Raw genomic sequence first — 19659 nt, forward strand, 5'->3', positions numbered from 1 at the left:
CATCCCAGCTACTTGGGAGGCTGAGGCAGGAGAATCACTTGAACCCGGGAGGTAGAGGTTGCAGTGAGCCGAGATTGTGCTACTGCACTCCAGCCTGGGCAACAAGAGCAAAACGCCGCCTCAAAAAAAAAAAAAAAAAAAAAAGGACATCTAGTGATCTAATGCAAGCAGTCATTTTCATGGCCAATTCCAATGGCTTCTGGTAACTCCGCAGAGAAGCAGGGAAGCCACTGAAAACACGCCTCCCAGTGGCAGACCTCTCCAGTGGAACTCAACTCCTTGGTGAGGCCAGCGAGCCATTTCTGCTTTTCTCCCTGACGGTCATGGCCATGAAAAATTCTGTTAGCCCAACAGGGACAGGGTCACCCTCTGGGCCCCTTTTGTTGTCATAATCAGTAGGAGCCACTTGCAGGAGCCAGGCATACTGAGCATCCTGCAACATTTGAGTGGATAGTTGCTGCACAGTGAAGATCTGTCATGGGCCTTGTAAATGTATATTACCTCAGCTTAGCCCCTAACTCAGTTTTACATATAAACACAAAGTATTTTTAAACATGGTTTTCATATATACTAAATTTCCTAGGATGGGAACTTCCACGTAAGCCAAAGGAAGGTCATACTTGGTTTTGTTCAGACCTTTACCAAGAGATGCCCACCATTTCTGAAAATCACATCACTGAGAGCAAAGCTCTCCACCTCAGCCAGTCTGCATTTGTAGCAGTCTGCATTCCACATGCTCCTGCATGATGGTAAAAGCTTCTGAATATTTCTTTATGCCTTCTAATATGGTCACACCCAAACATTTATACATGAGAATAAATTTTATTATCATACCTAAAATTTTTTCCTTTACAGTACTGTTAGGGCATTCTGTGTGTGGTGGGTGAAGGGTGTGTATGTGTGTGTGGACCTACACACATTAGCGTGTGTACATAAGTAGGTTATACTATTTGGCTTTAAGTTCATCGTGATAGAAGTAACATGAATCTCATGGGGTAGAGAGCCCCTGGCCTAAAGTCTCCTGCTCTTTGTGAGCCTGTGTTGAAACTCCTAGTGCTTCCCACTTTGAGGCACACACACTTTTGCTTTGCCAGAGAATTTTAGAATATGGCCTGGAATCCACATGGACTAAAGTTTCTACAATTCTTTTTCTGAAAGATTATATTAACAATGTCTCCAGGCTTCTGATACCTTTCGTGTTCTCCACAATAAGTAAAAATGAATGACGTATCTGATGCATTGTGTCTGCAAATATCCTCAGAACCCCTACAGTTATTTCTTTTAAGGCAGGACACCAGAACTCATTTAGAGCAGCATTTCCCCCAGCTTCCCTGCCCAACTAGCACAGTAGCTTCCTGTCAGTTTGTTTTAAAAGTAAAATTAAGCCATTCACTTTAATTGAATATAGAACCATTAAAATAAATATACAGCCAAACCAACGAAATAAAATGTTCCTCCTTGGAAAAGCAAGCCTAGGATGCCAAAGGAAAGCAGATAATACGCTACTGACATAGATGATGACACTAGAGACAGGCAAAAGCAGAATGGCGCTGGCCGCCAGCAGATGGCTGAGGTTAGGGGGCTCTAGGACTTGACAGGGTTTTATTTTCACTGTCCCAGGCAGTTCCCTCTTCCCCTCTTGGCCCTGACAGACAGTCAAGAAAAAACAAAGCCAGGCGGAGTGGCTCACATCTATAAACCGAACACTTTGGGAGGCTAAGGTGAGAGGATCACATGAGCCCAGGAGTTTGAGATCAGCCTGGGCAACACAGCAAGACCCCGTCTCTACAAAAAAATAAAAAGATTAGTTAGGTGTGGTGGTGCACACTTCTAGTCCTAGCTACTTGGGAGGCGGAGGCAAGAGGATCACTTGAGGCCAGGAGTGCAAGGTTACACTGAGTTATGACTGTGCTACTACTGTACTCCAGCCTGAGTGCCAGTGAGACCCTGTCTCAAAAAATAAAATAAATTAAAATAAAATAAGAGTTCTTCTAGACTAAAATGTGGCTATTATGCTCTAAGATACAGAGATGTGGAAACCTTGACTGCCCTTTCCAACATGTGTTAGATCAGACCTGAAGTTAAGGAAAATCTTGGTATGCCCTTAGCTACTTCTTCCCACCTCTGTGTGGAAGTGAGTCAGCCTTCTGTTCAAGCATCTCAGCTCATGAGGCTTCTCCACCTGCCTCAGGGACTGTCAACTACCCCAGTCAACTACAAAAGCATATGGACCTAACCCTGACCAAACACAGACTACCTGCTCTCCACAGCACTCATCAAAATGTAAGTTGAGGGAACATTTACAGAACAGAGTTCATTCCAGCCCCTGTTACACACTCCTTGGTGCTGGTCTAAGTGGCTTTTCTTGCCTCTTGCCTGGCACTCCTCGTGGCTGCTGCAGATCTTATCCCACACACCACTATCTGACAGATTTCTTAGCAGTTTTGATCCTCACCAGCTGCAAAAATAAATGTAACACATTGATAAAAATTCAGTGGCCAACTTGTGAAGATTCATAGGACACCACGGTAGCAGAACATATCAGGTGAGAACCATAATCTCTAAAATATACCACTCCATTGAGCTGACCCTCAGACCAGTGCACCAGCCTATCCTCATGTTCATCCCAGCCACAACCATCACCAACCTCACCACCCCCTGCAAATACTCTTCACAAAGCTGCTCACTGGCACTGTGTGACAAGGAACTTCAATAAGAAACAGCTCTATAAAGTCAGTTACTGTTTTGTTTAGTGGACCAAATGATCATTGTCTGTTCTATATGGTATCCTCTCTTGGAGACCCATAAGAAAATTTTCTCTTTGGTCTCAGTACTAGAAGAGTTGTTTTATCGCAAGCAATTCAATATTTTATGGTATGAAGATGGATCACATTCCTTCTTGACTCTGGCTGCTAGAAAGCTCCGAATAAAATCTGTGGCCCATCCCTCACATTTCTTCCTGCCTGAATTATTTATTTTTATGTAATAGAGTACAATATGAAAGGTAGCTTAAAATAATTTTGGAACAACGTGGGGTATAAATAGGCTGGGCACAGGGGCTCATACCTATGATCCAAGTACTCTGGGAGACCAAGGCAGGAGGATTGCTTAAGGCCAGAAATTTGAGACCAGCCCGGGCAACAAAGTGAGATGCCACTTCTACAAAAAAAAAAATTTTTTTTTTTGAGACGGAGTCTCGCACATAGCCCAGGCTGGAGGGCAGTAGCGAGATCTCGGCTCACTGCAAGCTCCACCTCCCAGGTTCACGCCATTCTCCTGCCTCAGCCTCCTGAGTAGCTGGGACTACAGGCGCCCACCACCACACCCAGCTAACTTTTTCTATTTTTAGTAGAGACGGGGTTTCACCGCATTAGCCAGGATGGTCTCGATCTCCTGACCTCGTGATCCGCCTGTCTTGGCCTCCCAAAGTGCTGGGATTACAGGCGTAAAATTTTAATTTTAAAAATATTAGCTGGGCACGGTGCAATATGTCCATAGTCCCAGCTACTCAGGAGTATGGCTTGACCCCAGGAGTTTGAGGCTACAGTGAGCTATGATCATACCACTGTACTCCAGCCTGGGTGACAGAGTGAGATCCTGTCTCCAAAAAAAAAAAAAAAAGAGGGTGGAGCAGAGGGCATAAATAATTCTCCTTTTGGGAGACATTTAGGTTGTTTACATTTTTTTTTTTTTTTTTTTTTTTTTAGATGGAGTCTTGCTCTGTCGCCCAGGCTGGAGTGCGGTGGCTACTCACAGGCGCCATCACAGTGCACCACAGTCTCAAATTCCTGAGCTCAAGCAATCCTCCTGCTTGAGTGCCCCAAGTACCTGGAACTACAGGTATGGGTCACCAAACCCAACTTGTTTGCAACTTTTTACTACTACATTAAGATAAAAATCTTAAGTAGATTTTTGTCATTTTTTTCCCCTTTGGTCTTAGTACAATTTTGACTTTTTAACTTAAGGGGTCCTACATATTTCTAGTTAAGGTTGCTATTTATGAAAGGTTCTTCTTAACCCATTAATTTTTCTAACTGGTCATTGCTATATAGGAAAGCTTTTCACTTTGGTATCTTTATTATATGTTCAGCTGTCTTATTGAACTCTTATTGATTTTAACACATTTTCAGTTTGGTTTTTTTTTTCCCAATCCTATTATCTTGATAATAATGAGAATTCCTTTCACAAAATGGTAACTCTTATTTCTGTCTCTCATTTTACTGCATTAGCTAGATCTTCCGGAATTACACAAAAAGTAAGACAGTTGCCATCCTCGTTTGTGCCCATTAGAAAATGCCTCTTTGGGCTTGGTGCGGTGGCTTACACCTGTAATCCCAGCACTTTGGGAGGCCGAGGCGGGCAGATCACAAGGTCAGGAGTTCAAGACCAGCCTGGCCAATATGATAAACTCAGTCTCTATGAAAAATACAAAAATTATCCAGGCATGGTGGTGCGAGCCTGTAGCCCCAGTTACTCTGGAGGCTGAGGCAGAAGAATCGCTCGAACCCAGGAAACAGAGGTTGCAGTGAGCCGAGATCATGCCACTGCATTCCAACCTGGGCAACAGAGTAAGATTCCATCTAAAAAAAAAAAAGAAAAAGAAAATGTCTCTCTTTGAACATAATGTTGACCTTTTTTTTTGTTTTTTTTTTTTTGAGACGGAGTTTTGCTCTGTCGCCCAGGCTGGAGTGCAGTGGCCGGATCTCAACTCACTGCAAGCTCTGCCTCCCGGGTTTACGCCATTCTCCTGCCTCAGCCTCCCGAGTAGCTGGGACTATAGGCGCCCGCCACCTCACCCGGCTAGTTTTTTTGTATTTTTTTAGTAGAGACGGGGTTTCACCATGTTAGCCAGGATGGTCTCGATCTCCTGACCTCGTGATCCACTGTCTCGGCCTCCCAAAGTGCTGGGATTACAGGCTTGAGCCACTGTGCCCGGCCTAAATGTTGATTGTTAATTGAAATATCATCTTTATGTTAATAAAGCATTCTAATTTTCATATTTTTTGAAAGTCAGTAGTATGCTCTGAATTCTGATTTTTCTCTATATATTGTCTTTTATTATTTATCTTATCTGACAGACTAATGGGATATATTAACACATTTTTCTAATTTTAAACCATCCTTTTTATTCCCAGGAGAGATTCTATTTGGTTGTGGCAAATTATTCTTTAAATGTACTATACTACTGAATTTATTTTGCTCATATTTAATTTTAGATGGGATATTATTACACATTCATGGAACATTTGCAAGCCCTGTACTAGGCACTGGAGTATAGAGATAAAAATGAAGTGGCAGTGAAACTATTCTGTATTACACTGTAATGGTAGATACATGACATTATACATTTCAAAACCTATATATTCAAAATCTATAATTCAAAACCTATAGAATTATACAACACAGGCTGGGCATGGTGGCTCAAACCTATAATCCCAGCACTTTGGGAGGCAAAGGTGGGCAAAGAACTTGAGGTCAGGAGTTCGAGATCAGCCTGTCAACATGATGAAACCCCATCTCTACTAAAGATACAAAATTAGCCGGGCAAGGTGGTGGGTGGCTGTAATCCCAGCTGCTGGGGAGGCTGAGGCAGAAGAATCGCTTGAACATGGGAGGCAGAGGTTGACTGAGCCAAGATCGAGCCACTGCACTCCAGCCTGGGCAATACAGTGAGACACTGTCTCAAAAAAAAAAAAAAGGTTGGGCGTGGTGGCTCACATCTGTAATCCCAGCACTTTGGGAGGCCAAGGCATGAGGATCACTTGAGGCCAGGAGTTTGAGACCAGCCTTGCCAACATGGCGAAACCCCGATGCTACTAAAAATACAAAAATTAGCCGGGCATGGTTGCGCATGCCTGTAATCCCAGCTACTCTGAAGGCTGAGGCAGGAGAATCACTTGAGCCCAGGAGGCAGAGGCTGCAGTGAGCCGAGATCGTGCCACTGCACTCCAGCCTAGGCGGCAGAGCGAGACCCTGTCTCAAAACAAAACAAAAACAAAAACAAAAACAAAACACAAAGAATTATACAGCACAAAGAATGAAACTTAAAGTATAAACTTAATAATAATTTATCAATATTGGCTCATTAATTATAAGAAATACACCACACTAAGATGTTAACAGCATTAATAATGCTCAATTTTTATGTAAGTCTAAATTGCTCTAAATTATAAGGTGTATTAATAATAATAATAACAAAGAAATGGCTGGGTGAAGCCGGGCGTGACTGCTCATGCCTGTAATTCCAGCATTTTGGGTGGCTGAGGTGGGCAGATCAGTTGAGGTCAGGAGTTCCAGACCAGCCTGGCTCACATGGTGAAACCCCGTCTCTAATAAAAATACAAAAAATTATCCGGGTGTGGTGGCAGGTGCCTGTAATTCCAGCTACTTGGGAGACTGAGGCAGGAGAACTGCTGGAACCCTGGAGGTGGAGGTTGCAGTTAGCCAAGATGGCGCCACTGCACTCCAGCCTGGGTGACAGAGCGGGACTGTCGCAAAAAAAAAAAAAAAAAAAAAGAAATGGCTGGGTGGGGTAGTGTACACCTATAAATTCCCAGCACTTTGGGAGGTCAAGGCAGGAGGATTGCTTGAGGTCAGAAGTTCAAGGCTAGCCTAGGCAACATAGTGAGACCCGGTCTGTACAAAAAAAAAAAAAAAAAAATTAAAAGAATTAATGATAATAAAGAATGATTGGGGGAAAAGTGATAGAAAACAACTCAGGACTGGAGATCAAATTGAAATATGCAAATTGAAACAAATGAGTGTGTTGTCACAGGAGAATGACAGATTAAAAAAAAAAAAATCTTACAAATGATATCTGTTTCTGTGGGAAATAGTGATGTCCAAACAGTAGGATTCCGTAAGACCCTGGTTGCTATCAAAGTCTTTAACAGGTATAATCTTATCATCTATCTTGTTCTAATACCCTGAACTTTTAAGGTCAGATGCCTCCTGCCTTAACACTTAATCCAGAAAAAAAATAATGGCTCAACCCATGAAAATGCAAACAGCCTAGCCCAGAAAGACTGCCTCCCCTGTCCTGCTGAGGAAATGGCCATGTAACTTGAACTCACTGCAAACACTGTCTAGTAAATACTTACAAAGCATAGCCAGATGTGGCATCTAAGTACAAGAAAGACAAGGCTTGAGTATAACTTAATCTAAAACCTCAGATCATGGCTAATGTGCCCTGCTTTCAGAGAAGTAGCTTGGAGACAGGTAATAATGGCATTCTAAGATGGCAATACAGGTTTATAAGAAAAAAAAAGAATATAAAATAGTAGACACTCTTGTACCTACCATCTAGACTTAGCAAATGTTAACATTTTGCTATGTTTGCTTCTGATTTCAGTGTTAAAAGCAATATTTGAAAGATAACAAAACCCAGCACCTATCCTATTTCCTCTCCCTTTTTGCCAAGGGGTAAGCTCTTTTATTTTTCCTTTCTTCTTCTTTTTTTTTTTTTTGGTGGGGGAAGCAGGCTGTCACGCCCATGCCCAGGCTGGAGTGCAGTGGTGCAATCTCGGCTCACCGCAACCTCGACTTCCAGGGCTCCAGTGATGGGTATCCTCCTACCTCTGCCTCCTGAGTATCTGCGACTACAGGCATGCACCACCACATCAGGCTAATTTTTGGCTTTTTTTTTTTTTGGTAGAGATGGGGTTTCGCCATGTTGCCCAGGCTGTTCTCCAACTCCCGGGCTCAGGCAATCCACCCACCTTGGCCTCCCAAAGTGTTGGGATTACAGGTGTGAACTACTGTGCCCGGCTGAGGTAAGCTTTATCTAATGTTGTCTGTCATTCAAATCAGTATAGGTATGCATATATATACAAACAACATATAGTAGTCATGTATTTTAATATACCTTAACGATAATATGTGTATCATCTTGCAACTTGCTTTTCCATTAAGCATTATATTAAGGTTTTCCATACTGAAATGTTTGTATCTGGTGTATTCATTTTAATTTCCTCATATTTAATTGTACAACTAAAACAGTTTCTCCATTGCCCTATTACTTACATTGTTTAAAATTTTTTTACTATGAAAAAAATGCTGCAATAAACATTCTCTACAAATCTTCTTGGTGGGAACAAAAAGAAATGAAATGAACGGTCTTCTTTGTGAGTCTTGAAACAATAAAGACTTCTTTCTAACAGTGATTATATAATAGAACATATTCTTGAACCCAGGAGGTGGAGGTTGCAGTGAGCTAAGGTCCCAACATTGCACTCCAGCCTGGGTAACAGAGCAAGACCCTGTCTCAAAAAAAAAAAAAAAAAAAAAAAAAAAAAAAAAGCTGGGTGCGGTGGCTCATGCCTATAATTCCAGCACTCTGGGAGGCCAGGCAGGCGGATCACCTGAGGTCAAGAGTTCACGACCAGCCTGGCTAATATGGTGAAATCCCATCTCTACTAAAAATACAAAAATTAGCCAGGTGTGGTGGCGGGTGCCTGTAATCCCAGATCCTTGGGAGGCTGAGGCAGGAGAATCACTTGAACCCAGAAGGTGGAGGTTGCACTTGGCCAACACTGTGCCACTGTACTCCAGCCTGGGCAACACGAGTGAAACACCGTCTCAAAAAAAGAAAAAAGAAAAAAAAAAAAAATATATATATATATATATACACGTAATACAATATAAAGGTAACAGAGCTTTCTGCAGATGACAGAGTGAGGAAAGATGACCTAGATCAATGTTTTTCAATCTGTGGTTTTTGGAATCAAATAATGGGCTAAAGAAAAGAAATAACTAGAAAAGAATACAAAATACGAAGGTGCAAATAGTATGGATATGTCATGAAATTGTTTCAGTCAGTTTTGTACAAATATATTTAATGAATGCATGCACTTCATCTAATATAAAATGTATTTATTATTGTGACTTCATAAAAAAAAAATTTTTTTAAACATTGGTCAAAAGTTTTGGCCAAAACATTGGTCAACTCAGGGGAGAATTCACAGAGTAACATGTGAACTTAGGATGACTAGGACACATGCCTGATCTCATGGACAACTCTGAAGAGCGACAGACACTCCATACTAATGCTACCACAGACTGTAGACTACAGGAGCCAAGAGGTGAGAACATGAACAAAAGGGAAGGAGACCTGGGGAAAGGGATCAGTAAGTGTCAAGGCACAGAGGAGGGAAGTGTGAGGCTGGTTCAAGAAATGCTGAAAATGCCACTTAGCTATAGAGGTGGAGTGGGAGCCAGCGATGGGTAGGCAAATGGAGCTAGATGAGGAAGGCCTTGAATGTCATGCTAAAAAGTTTAGACTACTTCACTTAGCGGGCTGAGGTAGTGTTTCTCCAAATTGCAGGTTGAGAATTAAGAACTTAAATTACTGAGCCATACTAGTATTTTTAAAAATTAAGTAGAATAGAAAATATCAGCATGTACCACATATAAGGGTGAATACTGTTTTGTGAAAGTTTTGTTTCAGTTACATATATATGTGAACACACAAACACACGCATTTATTCATTTGGGGTTTTGATGTAAAAGTTATTTCTTACTAAAGGTTGTAGTTAAAAAAAAAAAGTTTGAAAGCTACTGGTCAGAAGTAAGTCATCGAAGGCTAATAATCAGAGAGAGAAATGACACTAATGAAAAGTCTGCTATTAACCTCCTAGATGACAACAGCAATTCTGAACCACTTAAAGGCAATTCACCCTTTAAGAGGTTTCACTTTTCTCTGGCTGATGTGTTCCCCACTGTCTTTTCTGTACTACATGAGGGGTTCCTTGCAAACGGCTTCCTGAAGACATCAAAGATGAGTACCAAGGTACTAACCACTTAGGAATAAACTGGTAATCTCAGTTTTTCCTTTGGCATTTTCTTCCTTTAGTTTTTCTCTTTTTATTCTTTTCTTTTCTTTCCTTTTGAGGGAGGGGCATTCTTTAAAAGGAGGAAAATGAACTATGTATAATGCATTACTGAGCATCTCACAAGGATTTCAAAGTTACTAAGAAATTGTTTATTTATTTATTTTATTTTTTTTGAGACAGAGTCTCTCTCTGTCACCCAGGCTGCAGTGCAGTGGCACAATCTCGGCTCAATGAAACCTCCGCCTCCCAGGTTCAAGCAATTCTCCCAGCTCAGCCTCCCAAGTAGCTAGGATTACAGGCACGCGCCATCACACTCAGCTAAATTTTTACATTTTTAGTAGAGACAGGATTTCCCCACGCTGGCCAGGGTGGTCTCGAACTCCTGACCTCAAGTGATCCACCAGTCTCGGGCCTCCCAAAGGGCTGGGATTACAGGCGTGAGCCGCAGTGCCCGGCCTTATTATTATTATTATTATTATTACTTCTTGAGATAGAGTCTCGCTGTCACCCAGGCTGGAGTGCAGTGGTGTGATCTTGGCTCACCGCAAGCTCCACCTGCCGGGTTCACGCCATTTTCCTGCCTCAACCTCCTGAGTAGCTGGGACTACAGGCACCCACCACCACGCCCAGCTAATTTTCTGTATTTTTTTTTGTAGAGATGGGGTTTCACCGTGTTAGCCAGGATGGTCTCGATCCCCTGACCTCGTGATCTGCCCACCTTGGCCTCCCAAAGCGCTGGGATTACAGGCTTGAGCTACTGCACCCAGCCCCTATTTTTATTTTTTGAGACAGTGTCTCACTCTGATGCCCAGGCTTGAGTGCGGTGGGGCGATCTCGGCTCACTGCAGCCTTCACCTCCCAAGTTCAAGCAATTTTTGTGCCTCAGTCTCCCAAGTAGGTAGGGCTACAGGTGTGAGCCACCATGCCTGGCTAATTTTTGCATTTTCAGTAGAAACAGGGTTTCACCATGTTAGCCAGGATGGTCTCGAACTTCTGACCTCAAGTGATCCACCTGCCTCGGCCTCCCAAAGTGCTGGGATTACAGACGTGAGCCACCACACCCAACCATAAATTGTTTATTTTTAAAAGATCTAATTAAACTTTTAAAGATAATTGTAGACTCATGTGTAGTTCTTAAGAAACAATACAGAGAGATCCCACATACCCTTTCATACCCTTTACTCAGTTTCCCCCAACAGTAACATCTTTTTTTATTTTGAGACGGAGTTTCGCTCTTGCTGCCCAGGCTGGAGTGCAGTGGCATGATCTCGGCTCACTGCAACCTCCGCCTCCTGGGTTCAAGTGAGTCTCCTGTCTCAGTCTTCTGAGTAGCTGAGATTACAGGTGCCCGCTACCACGCCCAGCTATTTTTTGTATTTTTAGTAGAGACGGGGTTTCAACATGTTAGCCAGGCTGGTCTTGAACTCCTGACCTCAGGTGATCTACCCACCTCAGACTCCCAAAGTGTTGGGATTACAGGCGTGAGCCACCATGCCTGGCTGTAACATCTTGCATAGCTATACTAGAACTTCATAACCAGCCTACTGATACTGATAATGATCCACCAATTTTCAGATTTCACCAGGTCTGCATGCGTTCATTTGTGTGTGCCTATCTAATTAGTTCAATGCAATTTTACTCTATGTGCAAAGTTGGGTAATCACAACTGTAGTTGATATAGAACACTTTTATCACAAGAATTTCATGTTATCCTTTAAAAAGTCTTTTATCTTGGCCAGGCGCGGTGGCTCACGCCTGTAATCCCAGCACTTTGGGAGGCTGAGGCCGGCGGATCACGAGGTCAGGAGATCGAGACCATCCTGGCGAACACGGTGAAACCCTGTCTCTACTAAAAATACAAAAAAATTAGCCAGGTGTGATGGCGGGCGCCTGTAGTCCCAGCTTCTAGGGAGGCTGAGGCAGGAGTACGGCATGAACCTGGGAGGCGGCGGAGCTTGCAGTGAGTGGAGATTGTGCCACTGCACTCCAGCCTGTGTGACAGAGCAAGACTCCGTCTCAAAAAATAAAATAAAATAAAATAAAATAAAATAAAATAAAAAGTATTTTATCTTATAAATCCAAATACTCTACTTCCACAGAAGTCTTGAAATTTTTCACCCAGATCTAAGCCTTCACCGAAGACTCCAGTAAAGCTCACTGCCCACATTGTAAGAAACAAACTTGAGAGACACGTTTAGTCTTGACATTCATGTCACTTAAATGATAAATACATGTAGGAAAATGCAAAAGCATATATAGGCTGGGCATGGTGGCTCGCGCCTATAATCTCAGCACTTTGGGAGGTCAAAGCGGGCAGATCACTTGAGGTCAAGAGTTTGAGACAAGCCTGGCCAACATGGTGAAACACTGTTGCAACTAAAAATACAAAAATTAGCCAGCCGTGGTGGCACACACCTGTAGTCCCAGCTACTGAGGAGGCTGAGGTGAGAGAATGGCTTGAACCTGGGAGGCGGAGGCTGCAGTGAGCCAGGATCACACCACTGCACTCCATCCAGCCTGGGCGACCAAGGGAGACTCTGTCTCAAAAAAAAAAAAAAAAAAAAGTATTATGAAAGTATTATGATCAAACATTTGTTTAAAATCGACATCTAGGGGGCCGGGCGCGGTGGCTCAAGCCTGTAATCCCGGCACTTTGGGAGGCCGAGACGAGCAGATCATGAGGTCAGGAGATCGACACCATCCTGGCTAACATGGTGAAACCCCGTCTCTACTAAAAAATACAAAAAACTAGCCGGGCGTGGTGGTGGGCGCCTGTAGTCCCAGCTACTCAGGAGGCTGAGGCAGGAGAATGGTGTAAACCCGGGAGGCGGAGCTTGCAGTGAGCTGAGATCTGGCCACTGCACTCCAGCCTGGGCGACAGAGCGAGACTCCGTCTCAAAAAAAAAAAAAATCTACATCTAGGAAGATGTATACATAAATAGTTGGAGAGGTAATGGGGGGCATGCAGAAATTTAAATATCCGACGTACCAGACTGGTGGGATAACTTGTTCTTTTTTTCCTTTTATGTATTGAAAGTTGATGTATGCCTGAGGTCTCAGGATGACAGCAGAGAAGACTGAGATTTATGTTCAGAGTACTTTTTGCAGCTGCCAGTACTAGGGCTCAGAAACGGAAGTGTAAGGGAAGGGCCAAGAAGGGATCCAGGAGTTGAGTGGCCAACTGTCTTTGGTATACCCACAGCTAAGGAGTTTTCCAGAACATGGTACTTTTGGTGCTAAATCCAGGAAAGTCCTGGGCAAACGTGGAAGAGTTGGTTGCCCTGTCTGGAAGGTTGTTGTCTGTGCTTCCTTGGAGCTTGAAGCAACCAAACAAACCTTTTGTTTTTGCTGTCGAGGTTCAGAACCTGGTGATAGGGAAGCGAGGAAGGATAATTTAGAAGAGAATAAGGTGACCATGACACTTTCTGAACACCTCACATCCAGCTTCCTTCAGCCTACAAAGTTACCACAGCAGCATTATACAATCTGACTTTGAGTCTCACAGAGATGTAATGAAAAGTAATCCTGGCAGACACACATATTTTAAAGACTAGGCTCAAACAGGTTACAGAGGGAAAAAAAGAAGAAAAGATTACCTGTCAAGTAAGAGAAAAGCATTTCACCTCAAAGAGTGGGTGGAAAACCAATGCACTGAGCAATTTCATAAATTGGGCACTTCAGCTTTTAAAGAAGTGCAATACTTCTTATAATTTCTAAATTGAGTTACCTGTCCATCCATGAAAAAAGTTTGACTCATGTGCCTTTTTCTTAGAACTGGTTAAAATGAAAGACAGTTGTCCCAGTCCATCCCAGTTACCCACCAGTGAGAGGTGTGCAAAAAGACCAGAACACAGGTGAGAGCCCCAAAGAAGCATGCAGTTTTATATCACATGGAGCCAAATCACCGTCTAAGGGCTTAACGTGCAAGGCACTGTGCTAGGCACAAGTAGACACAGTTTTTACTCTTTATTTATTTTTAATTTTTATTTATTTATTTATTTTTGAGACAAGAGTTTCAGTCTTGTTGCCCAGGCTGGAGTGCAATGGTGCGATCTCGGCTCACTGCAACCTCTACCTCCTGAGTTCAAGCGATTCTCCTGCCTCAGCCTCCCGAGTAGCTGGAATTACAGACACCCACCACCACACCTGACTAATTTTTTTGTATTTTTAGTAGAGATGAGGTTTCACCATGTTTGCCAGGCTGGTCTTAAACTCCTGACCTCAGGTGATTCACCCACCTTGGCCTCCCAAAGTGCTAGGATTACAGGCGTGAGCCACTGTGCCCAACCTATTTTTAGTTTTTGAGATGGAGTCTTACTGTGTCACCCAGGCTGGAGAGCAATGGCACGATCTTGGCTCACTGCAACCTCCACCTCCTGGGTTCAAGCGATTCTCCTGCCTCAGTCTCCTGAGTAGCCGGGATTATAGGCACGCACCACCATGTCCAGCCATTTTTTAAATTTCTAGTAGAGATGGGGTTTCACCATGTTGGCCAGGCTGGTCTCAAACTCCTGAACTTGTGATCTGCCCACCTCAGCCTCCCAAAGTGCTGAGCCACCACACTTGGCCTCAGTTTTTACTTTTTTTTTTTTTTTTTTTTTTTTTTTGAGACAGAGCCTCACTCTGTCACCCAGGCTAGAGTGCAATGGTTCAATCTCAGCTCACTGCAACCTCCACCTCCAAGACTCAAGCAATTCTCCTGTCTCAGCCTCCTGAGTAGCTGGGATTATGGGTACACACCACCATGCCCAGCTGATTTTTGTATTTTCAGTAGAGATGGGGTTTCATCATGTTGGCTAGGCTGGTCTCGAACTGCTGACCTCAGGTGATCCGCCTGCCTTGGTCTCCCAAAGTGCTGGGACTACAGGAGTGAGTCACTGTACCCGGCCCAGTTTTTACTTTTAAGAAACATATAGGCTCAAAACGAGGAACAGATAAGCAGTCTTTCCCCTAAGAGACTCAGTCTCAAAACAAGATCTACAAAGGTTTTTATAACATTTACTCAGCACCTTAACAACAGCGTCAGCAAAATTCTATGGGAACCCAGGTGAGGTGGCCAGTCTCTCCAACATACAACCTGACCCTAACCCTTTCCCTCTCCTCCATGGCCCACTCCATCTTTTCTTGCTTCTCTCCTGAATTTTCAACTTATCTCTAACTACTGAAACCTATCTTCAACATGTAAACACATTTAAGTCTCTTCTGCCAATTCACCCAACAAAAAACCACGCTGGTTTAATGCTGCATCTTTCTTAGGGTTACCAGATTTTTTTTTTTTTCAACTTTTATTTTAGATTCAGGAGACACATGTGCAGGTTTGTTACCTGGCATGATGCTTGAGGTTTGGGGTACAAATAATCATGTCACCCAGGTACTGAGCATAGTACTAACAGTTTGTTTTTCTGCTGCCCTTGCTGCCCCTACTCCCCTCCCCATCTCCCCTCTACTTTTTTAGGGTTGTCAGATTTTTTTTTTTAGACCGAGTGTCACTCTGTTGCCCAGGCTTGAGTGCAGTGGCACAATTTCAGCTCACTGCAACCTCTGCCTCCTGGGTTCAAGTGATTCTCCTGCCTCAGCCTCCTGAGTAGCTGGGATTACAGGCACGTGCCGTCATGCTCGGCTAATTTTTGTATTTTTAGTAGAGACGGGGTTTCAACATGTTGGACAGGCTAGTCTTGAACTCCTGACCTCAGGTGATCCGCCCGCCTCAGCCTCCCAATGTGCTGGGATTATAGATGTAAACCACCACACCCGGCCAGTTGCCAGATTTAACAAATAAAAATAAAGAATGTTCACTTAATCCAAAAGGTGGTGTGTGCTGAAAAAATTTTTAAAATAAAGAGTATTTGCTGCATATTATATTTATTGGACACTCAGCAAACTAGGAATAAAAAATAACTTCCTCACCCGGTGTGGTGGCTCACACCTGTAATCCCAACACTTTGGCAGGCCGAGGCGGGTGGATCACCTGAGATCGGGAGTTTCTGATACCAGCCTGACCAATATGGAGAAACCCCGTCTCTACTAAAAATACAAATTAGCCATGGGTGGCACATGCCTGTAATCCTAGCTACTTGGGAGGTTGAGGCAGGAGAATCGCTTGAACCTGGGAGGCAGAGGTTGTGGTGAGCCGAGATTACGCCATTGCACCCCAGCCTGGGCAACAAGAGCGAAACTCCATCTCAAAAAAATAAATAAATAAAAATAAAAAATAACTTCCTCAACATGATAAAAGGTTTATAAAAAACCCATAGTTAACATCATACTCAGCCGGGAGTGGTGGCTCATGCCTGTAATCCCAACACTTTGAGAGACTGAAGCAGGAGTAATGCTTGAGCCCAAGAATTCAAGACCAGCCTTAGCAACATAGAAAGACTCTGCTCTACAAAATGTAAAAAATTAGCTAGATGTGGTAGTGTGCCCACAGGTGGTTCCAGCTACTTGGAAGGCCGAGGCAGGAGGATCACTTGAGCCTGGGCAACAGAGTGAGACCCTTTTTCTTTTCTTTTTTTTTGCCTCAGCTACCTGGACGGCTGAGGCAAAAGGATCACCTGAGTCCAGGAAGTCAAGGCTGTGGTGAGCTATGACAGTGCCACTGCACTCTCAGTATGGGCAACAGAGTGAGACAGTCTTAAAAAGAAAAAAAGAGAAAAAAAAAGAGGTCAGGATTGGTGGCTTACACCCATAATCCCAGCACTCAGGGAGGCCGAGGTGGGCAGATCACTTGAGGCCAGGAATTCAAGACCAGCCTGGCCAACATGGTGAAACCCCATCTCTACTAAAAATTCAAAAAAAATTGGCCGGGCATGGTGGCTTACGCCTGTAATCCCAGCACTTTGGGACTCCAAGGTGGGCAGATCACCTGAGGTCAGCAGTTCGAGACCAGCCTGACCAACTTGGTGGAACACTGTCTCTACTAAAAATACAAAAAAAATTACCTGGGCCTGGTGGTGGGTGCCTATAATCCTAGCTACTACGAAGGCTGAGGCAGGAGAATCTCTTGAATTTGAGAGGTAGAGGTTGCAGTGAGCTGAAAGCGTGCCACTATACTCCAGCCTGGGTGACAGAGTGAGACTCTGTTTCAAAAAAAAAAAAAAAGGTGCCGGGCGTGATGGCGCACTCCTGTAATCCCAGCTACTTGGGTGGCTGAGGCATCAGAATCGCTTGTACCCTGGTGGCAGAAGCTGCAGTGAGCAGAGATCGCGTTACTGCATTCCAGCCTGGGCAACAGGGAGAAACTGTCTCAAAAAAAAAAAAAGAAAAAAGAAAGAAAGAAAAGTATATGTATATATCCAATGGTGGGTGAAAGACTGGAAACATTCCCCTAAGATCCAGAACAAGACAAAGATGCCTACTTTCATTGTTTGTATTCAACATCTTATTAGAAGTTCCAACCAAAGCAATAAAGCAAGAAAAAAGAAAAAAAAGGAATCCAAAATGGAAAAGAAGATATAAAACTGTATTCATAGATGAAACAAGCCTATACAAGAAATTCTGAAGAATTCACACAACAACAAAAAAATTATTAGGGCTAACAAATGAATATTAAGCACAATAGCAGGTTAAATCATCCGTCTTTTTTTTTTTTTTTTTTTGGAGACAGAGTCTCTGGCTCTGTTATCCAGGCTAGAGTGCAGTGGCATGATCTCAACTCAATGCAACTTCTGCCTCCTGGGCTCAAGTGATTCTCATGCTTCAGTCTACTGAGTTGCTAAGGTGTGTGCCACCATGTCCAGCTAATTTTTGTTGTTTTAGTAGAGACAGGTTTCACCATGTTGGCCGGGCTGGTCTCAAACTCCTGGCCTCAAGTGGTCTGCCCGCCTCAGCCTTCCAGAGTGCTGGGATTACAGGTGTGAGCCACCACGCCCGGTGTATCATCTGTATTTCTAAACACTCACAATTAATAATTCATAAAAGAAGTTTTAAAAACAATTGCATCTACAATAGCACAAAAAAGAATAATTAGGAATAAATTTAACATCCGGGTACAGTGGTTCACACCTGTAATCCCAGCACTTTGGGAGGCCGAGGTGCATGTATCACGAGGTCAGGAGTTCAAGACCACCCTGGCCAAGATGATGAAACCCTGCTTCTATTAAAAATACAAAAAATTAGCTGGGTGTGGTGGCAGGGGCCTATAATCCCAGCTACTCGGGAAGCTAGGCAGAGAACTGCCTGAACCTGGGAGGCGGAGTTTGCAGTGAGTTGAGATCGTGCTACTGCACTCCAGCCTGGGTGACAGAGCAAGACTCCGTCTCAAAACAACAACAACAAAGAAAAATTAGCCGGTTATGATGCCGTGCACCTGTAGTAGTACCAGCTACTTGGGAGGCTGAGGTTGGAGGATTGCTTGAGCCCAGGATTTGAGGCTGCAGTGAGCTACGATCACATCATTGCACTCCAGCCTGGCTGCTGGAGCAAGACCCTATATCAAACAAAACAAAACAAAACAAAACAAAAAACTAAGAAAATGTAAGATTTATACACTGAAAACTATAAAACATTCCTGAAAGAATTAAAAATCTAAATAAATTAAAAGATATACCATGATTATGGATTAGAAGGCTTAATAATGTTAAGATGGCAACATTCCCCAAAGCAAACTAGAGATTCAGTACTGTCCCTATCAAAAGCCCAATGGCTTTTCTTGCAGAAATGGGCAAACTGATCCTAAAATTCCCATGGAAGTGCAAGGACCATGAGTAGCTAAAACAATATTGAAAAATAACCAAGTTGGAGGACTCATACCTCCCAATTGTGTGGACTTGGCATAAGAATAGATGAATGGAATAGAAATAAAAATCCATAAATAACCCCCCACATGTACGGTCAATTGATTTGACACAGATGCCAAAACCATTCAACAGGGAAAGAATATTCTCTTCAACAAATGATACTGGGACAACTAGATACCCACATGCAAAAGAATGAAGTTGGACTATTCCCTCATGCTACATATAAAAATTAACTCAATGTGGATCAAAGACCTAAATATAAAGAGCTCAAACTATCAGAAAAGACATAGGGGTAAATCTCCCTGACCTTGGATTTGGTGATGGTTTCTTAAATATGATACCAAAAGCACAAGCAACAAAAGAAAAAATAATAAATTGGGCTTCAACAACATTAAAAACAGAAAGTGAACACAACTCACAGAATGGGAGAAACTATTTGCAAATCACATATATTGTATCTGTGACCTATATTATGTTTCTTATATATACACAATCTCCTTAAGTTTGTGCTCTAACACAACCAAACCTGAATCCCACTGGACTTCCTAATATAACAAGTAGCATGTTTCCTTCTCATCTGAGCTAACTGCCATGAAAACCATTCTGCCTAAGCATCAGACTTGGGAACCACTAGCCCAACAGGTGCTTATGTAATTCTATTCTTCTAGGTCCAGTTTTAAGAAAAATATGAGGAGGGTAGGGGGAGTTTATGCAAGACAAGTAGAAATGTGGAAGAGGGAGCCAGGAAAAAATTTTAAGTTCACTAATTCTGAAATGGCTCTTTAAAGCAAAAAGAATCAGCAACTAAGGACAATCAATCACATCTAAACAAGAATAAGAATTTTAATTTTAGAGCATGTGAAATGATGTATTGGAGGAAAAATCCTGAAATGTAAGTGAAGCTATGAGAGCTTTTTTGTTTTTGACAGGGTCTCATTCTGTCAGCCAGGTGGGAGTGCAGCGGCACAATCACGGCTCACTGCAGTCTCGACCTCCTAAGCTACGGTGATCCTCCCACCTCTGCCTCCCAGGTAGCTGGGACTACAGGTGTACATCACCATGCCCAGCTACTTTTATGTATTTTTAGCAGAGAT

The 19659-nt window shown here is 43.0% G+C and overlaps 1 protein-coding gene across 4 annotated transcripts in view; it reads right to left on the reverse strand.

The window, feature by feature from the left end:
* Nucleotides 1–19659, reverse strand: part of LOC105481603 (U-box domain containing 5) — a 54497-nt gene that overhangs the window by 18163 nt on the left and 16675 nt on the right. Inside the window, exon 1 of one of the 4 annotated variants that reach the window (XM_011741307.3) lies at nucleotides 12820–15243. The exons of the other annotated variants lie outside the window; for them this stretch is intronic. The gene's annotated coding sequence lies outside the window, so the exon portion shown is untranslated. Of the gene's footprint in view, nucleotides 1–12819; nucleotides 15244–19659 lie in introns of those variants that run through there. 4 annotated transcript variants of the gene reach the window in all.

Source organism: Macaca nemestrina, chromosome 15, assembly GCF_043159975.1.
Source record: "Macaca nemestrina isolate mMacNem1 chromosome 15, mMacNem.hap1, whole genome shotgun sequence".
NCBI lineage: Eukaryota > Metazoa > Chordata > Mammalia > Primates > Cercopithecidae > Macaca > Macaca nemestrina.